We start from the raw sequence: 6,000 nt of genomic DNA on the forward strand, positions 1-6,000 counted from the left end.
CATTATTACTGTCACTGTTACTATTACTATAATGGAATAAGGCCCTAACTGATATTGAACTGTTACTGATATAGGTTTAGGCCCAGACTGTGTTGTTCACTGTTTGTTTATTATTGGGATTACACACTAAATTTTCGTAAACTCACCCAACTATTTTAACTGTACAGGTAATCCTTAGGCAGATCTGTGCTACGAAGGACTCGGAGGTGGACACAACGGCTTACGTTTCCAAATTTATCTTTTAATTTATAAGTAGTTTTATTTGGGTATTTTTATGTAAAGGCCTCTTTAAGTTTTATTCTTTAATGGCTTTTATTATTACATTATGATTTATACCTGCTAGTGGTAGGATGCGCGATTTTAAAAGATATGTTGATTTACCAAAATACTACGAATAAGAAAAACCGTTTCAAAAGCTTCCGTGATAAACGAGATTTTGAAATAAATAACGTCTTAAAGTAAATACTTTTGATAGTGACGCAAGTTTTAAAATTATTTTCTAGATCACAAAAAGAGACTAAATAAACATTGGGATTTTCAAACGATATCATGTTTTACAAAAAACACTTCAATGTGACATCGCCAGATTCGACCATAACGTCCAGGCTAGGTTTGGAGTATTACATTTAGTGGTATTAGAGCCAGGTTACAAAACTTGGTTGTAGATTTGGGTTTCTTCCAATACTCAAAATTTTAAAATGAATTGTTTTAAACGATTTGAAGTATATTGAAATGTTATTTCTGAATGTGTAGTCTACCGAGTTTCGACGTCGATCTTGTAAGTTCTCTCTAAAAATTGTATTTTAATTTTGAAAAATGCCATAGGTAGGATTATTAAGACTACTGTAGGTAGTATGCCGTACTGCAAACTCTTTAGTAGTGTGTACTAAAATTGTAGTAAACTAGTAGACATCGATAGACACTTTGTTGTGTGGCAATAAAACCTTATACTTTTGATATTGTCTACATAAAAAATTTGCTAGTAAACACTGGAACTGTAAACTGATTCATAAAGCTGCTAATAAAGATAAAACGTGAATCAGTTTTGAGCACCGAGGTACTCGCGGAAGGGGTACAAGTGGTTGGAACGAAGGCCATGGAGGTGCTAGAGTGTGGTCTCATGGTTGTGTGACAGAGTATTGGATTGACGCATGGTTCCAATCTATCTATGGGCTATATTGGAAACGCTAGAGTGAAATGTGGTATGGTTTTGGATCTAGAGTGCGCAGCGGGAGCGTGGTGGTGTAGTCTGTGTTATGTAACTATTCTGATAGTGGGAAATTTTGGAGACGAAATTTCTTTAAGGAGGGTAGAATTGTAACGCCCCAAATTTGGGCATAGAAGTATTAGGTTTTGAGCAGGGGTGCAATTAGAAGACTGTACATAAATATTTAATTGTGCAAGGAAATGACACAATTGAGTGTTTGGCTTAATGGTTGTGTGTTCTGGGAAGTGCCTAAGAAGTCTTGGGTTCAAGCCTAAGCAGGTGCAAAAAAGTGTTGCCAATTTTGGGAAATTCTATTTCCTTTTTGCGTTTTGGTACTTTATTCTTGGGGTGCCGATTTTGTATATCAAACTTTTTTGTTTCTCTTTTTCTCTTTTGGTTGTTGAGACCGAGCATTATTGACCACTCAGGTATTTTGCATTTTGGGTATGTTTTGGGTTGCTCTTCTTTACAAAGCCTAGTTTTGGTCAACTTCTCTTCTTCCCTACTCTGGTAGCAAATCGTTTCCTCTCGTGTTCTTCTTCTTGCCCTTAACTGAATGCCATTCTTTTTCCCCCTCATTCGATTCTCATCAATCACCATTTCTACTGTTGAGACATTTGGTCGAATACTTCTCTCTTCTCCTCTCCTCTTGTCATTCTTTCATTTTAATACTTTAACCGTTACTACATATATCTCTCCCCACTCTATTTTCAGCTTTTGCAAGTATTTTCTGATATTGGTAAGTACTCATGACTCTCTCTGGTTTCTCTCTTTTGGGGGGATCTTTTGTCTGATATCTGTTTTCCTTTGATGAAGACTACTTCTATCATTCTGTCTGTACTCTCGACTTGTGTGGGTAAGAGTCGATTGTTCTTCCCTCCTAAATCTGGACTCTACGTTTTCAGTAAGTGACTGTTTGTCTTGTTCACTTTTTATTTGATTGATGATTGATAATCATTGGTTGGATTGCAGAAAACCCTGAGGCCTATTTATCAACCTCTTGCAAACGGCTTCAGTAAGTAAGTCATATGCGATTGATTTAATCAGGTAACAGGTAAACTGTTAAACAAGTTTTTGGTGGGGGCCTTTGATAGGTCGTTTGGGAAATGACTAACCGAAACTTGTGACTGATTGTAGGGTGAAGTACTGGTGGTCTTTCTTCGCGCATTCTGTAATCAGGTGTGTAATCACACTTCCTTTAATCGTAGAACGACAAAAGTTGAAATAACGAATTCTTGACTCTACACGAGTGTGTGCTCGCTCGTGTGGTATCTCGAATGTGTAAATCATGGGTGTTAGAACATAGAGGCCGCAATGAGTGATTTCATGAGTTTTGGCTGTTTTGGGCCACGCTGGGCCGAAATGGGCTGTGTGGGCCCCACGGTCTCGTGGGCCCCACACAAGTAAACTACATGGACGTGTGGCGATCATTGGGCCAGGCGGTGTTGTTCACATAGCCAAGTCCATAATTAGGCTTCTAGGCCACACGAGCGTTTGGGCCTACATGAGCCCGCATTATAGGCCTTAGGCCCATTTTCACTGTTTGATTGTTAAGGTTGCACTGGTCGCCCGAGACGATTGTGACCTTTTGTTAGGTCGGTAAGCGTACCTGAACCCTTTTGTGATAAAATGACTATTTTTCCCTTTTGTGATAAAATGACGATTTTGCCCTTTTGTGATAAAATAACGATTTTACCCTTACCCTCATAAGGAAAATGATCGAAATAGCCTCATAGGGTAAAATGACCAAAATACCCCTATAGGGTAAAATGACCGAAATACCCCCATAGGGTAAAATAACCAAAATACCCATGTAGGGTAAAATGACTATAATACCCCAGTAAGGTAAAATGACAGATTTGTTCTACGATGTGTATGACTATATTTGAGCATGTCATGTTATATGTATGTTGCACCCATGTATGATATTATGTTGCATTGCCTGGGGATAGGATATATATATTTGGAGGAAGTGTACTGTACTGATATGGTCACACGGGTCATACAAAAGGACTGTGGACCTACTGATGGCTTTAAGCCATTCATATTACTAGCAGCTTTGCTTCAATATTGATTAGTGTCGAAACCGGTGCCATATTTGGAGTGTAGGGATGGGTAGGTCGATTTTATCCCCATATGGAGTGTAGGGCTGGACGAAGTGGAGTGTAGAGGATGGATGGGTAGGATTTTCTATTTGCATTGATCATGATTACTACCACTGCTACTGATACTTTAATGGGCCAAGGCCCTAACTGATATTGAACTGTTACTGATATGGGCTTAGGCCTAGATTGTGTTGTTCACTGTTTGTTTATTATTGGGATTACACACTAAGTTTTCGTAAACTCACTCAACTGTTTTAACTGTACAGGTAATCCTTAGGCAGATCGGTGCTGCGAGGGACTCGGAGGTGGACACATAATGGCTTACGTTTCTAAATTTATCTTTTAGTTTATAAGTAGTTTTATTTGGGTATTTTTATGTAAAGGCCTCTTTAAGTTTTATTCCTTAATGGCTTTTATTATTACATTATGATTTATACCTACTAGTGGTAGGATGCAAGATTTCAAAAGATATGCATGATTTACCAAAATACCGCAAATATGAAAAATCGTTTCAAAAGCTTCTGCGATAAACGAGATTTTGAAATAAATAACGTCTTAAAGTAAATACTTTTGATAGTGACGCAAGTTTTAAAATTAATTTCTAGATCACAAAAAGAGGCTAAATAAACATTGGGATTTTCAAACGATATCATGTTTTATGAAAAACACTTCAATGTGACATTGCCAGATCCAGCCATAACGTCCAGGCCGGGTTTGGGGTGTTACAATCATATTACAAGCTTCCATTAATTTCATCTTTCCACACTTCAAGGGTCTTTTCTGTTGAACTATTGAAATCTCGGTGGATGTTCGGGTAATATACACATGTGCAAAAGTACCCATTAGGGTACATAATAGAAAGGCACACACTTGTGTCGTACATTTTACAGTAGGATTACTAGTCCAGGCTAAATCCTATCCGTAGCATATGCTCTAGAGAGCTTAATATGGATTACCTGTCCGAGCTAAATCCAATTTAAAATCTAAGCTCAAGAGGGCTTACATTAGAATTACCCTTCCGGGCTAAATTCTATCTGCAACATATGTACTATTATACTTAACCCATCGAAATTCAACATTCAACCGAAACATGATAATTTGTCCATATTACACAAATTAAGACTATGTCATTATGTATATATCATCTCACACATATCAACACAATCATACAATTCAATTCAAGCATATTAACATACATTTTTAAGTTACACGAACTTACCTTGAAATTGGTTCGTATTTGAATTTCAACTAATCCGAAACCTTTTGCTTTCCTCAATCTAGTTTCGTGGTTGGTCTTTTTGGATCTATATAGGTAAATTGAACTATTAATCTATCACATTTCATATACATTTGCATCCTATTACATCCTAAGAAAAATTACCATTTTGCCCCTATCTTTTTTAAAATTTCTAATTTCGTCCCTAGGCTCGGAAAATGAAATTCATGAAATTTAACCCTCTTTCCAAGCCTAGCCGAAATATATATATTACAATTATAGCAAATTCATTTCAAAAATTTTAGAATTTTTTCATGGGTTTTATCACTTTTTCATTTTAGTCCCTAAATTAAGTTTTCATCAAAAATTGATTTGCAAAAGTTGTTTATCTATGAATAACTTTTCATTTTCTACCATAAATTTCTAATTTTCAGCATATTCATCCATGACCCAAATTTCATAGCTTGATAACTTTTCAAATAAATCTGCTAAATAGAAAGATTAGGCTATCCTGATTCCAAAAATATAGAAATTACTAAAAACAGGACTTGATTTCATACCTTATTGAGCTTGAAAAGTTTTCTTCCTATCTCCTAAGGTTTCCATAGAAAAATTGGGGAAGATGATATGAAAATAGATGATTTTTCTTTTTAATTAATTATCATCCATTAATTTTATTGATTTCCAATTTAGTCCCTACTCTTTTCTAATTTTTCCATGGATGAGTCATTAAAATATCTACTAACTACTCTTCAATGGTCTAATTACCATATAAAGACCTTAAGTTTTGAATTCCATAGCTATTTGATACCTATAGCTATTAGAACCAACTTTTGCATTTTATGCAATTTAGTCCTTTCCCTAATTAAACACACAATCGGTAAAATTTTTGTACCAAAAATTTCATGTGACCTTCTTATCATGATACAAATCATAAAATAAGACATAATAAATTTTTATTTTTAGTTGGATTTGTGGTCCCGAAACCATTGTTTCAATCTCACCTAAAATGGGCTATTACAAGAAGGTATTGTTCTAGGGCATCGAATAACGAGACATGAAATCAAGGTAGATAAAGCAAAGGCAGATATTATTGAGAAACTCCCACCTCCAACATCAGTAAAAGGTGTTAGGAGCTTTTTGGGCCATACCGATTTCTATCAAAGATTTATCAAGGACTTCTCCAAAATTGCTAAACCCTTACGCAAATTATTGGAGATGGACACGATGTTCAACTTTGATGAGGAGTGCTTAAGCTCTGATAATGATTTGAAGAATCGGTTCATTTCAGCACACGTCATCGTTACACCAGATTGGGATTTTCCCTTTGAATAGATATGTGACGCAAGTGACTTTACGATAAGAGCTGTCATGGGCCAGTGAAGGAACAAAGTTTTTCATCCCATCTATTATACAAGTCAAACTCTAACGAGAGCTCAATTGAACTAGACAGTAATGGAGAAAGAGTTACT

This window comes from Gossypium hirsutum, chromosome A06, assembly GCF_007990345.1.
Source record: "Gossypium hirsutum isolate 1008001.06 chromosome A06, Gossypium_hirsutum_v2.1, whole genome shotgun sequence".
Lineage (NCBI taxonomy): Eukaryota > Viridiplantae > Streptophyta > Magnoliopsida > Malvales > Malvaceae > Gossypium > Gossypium hirsutum.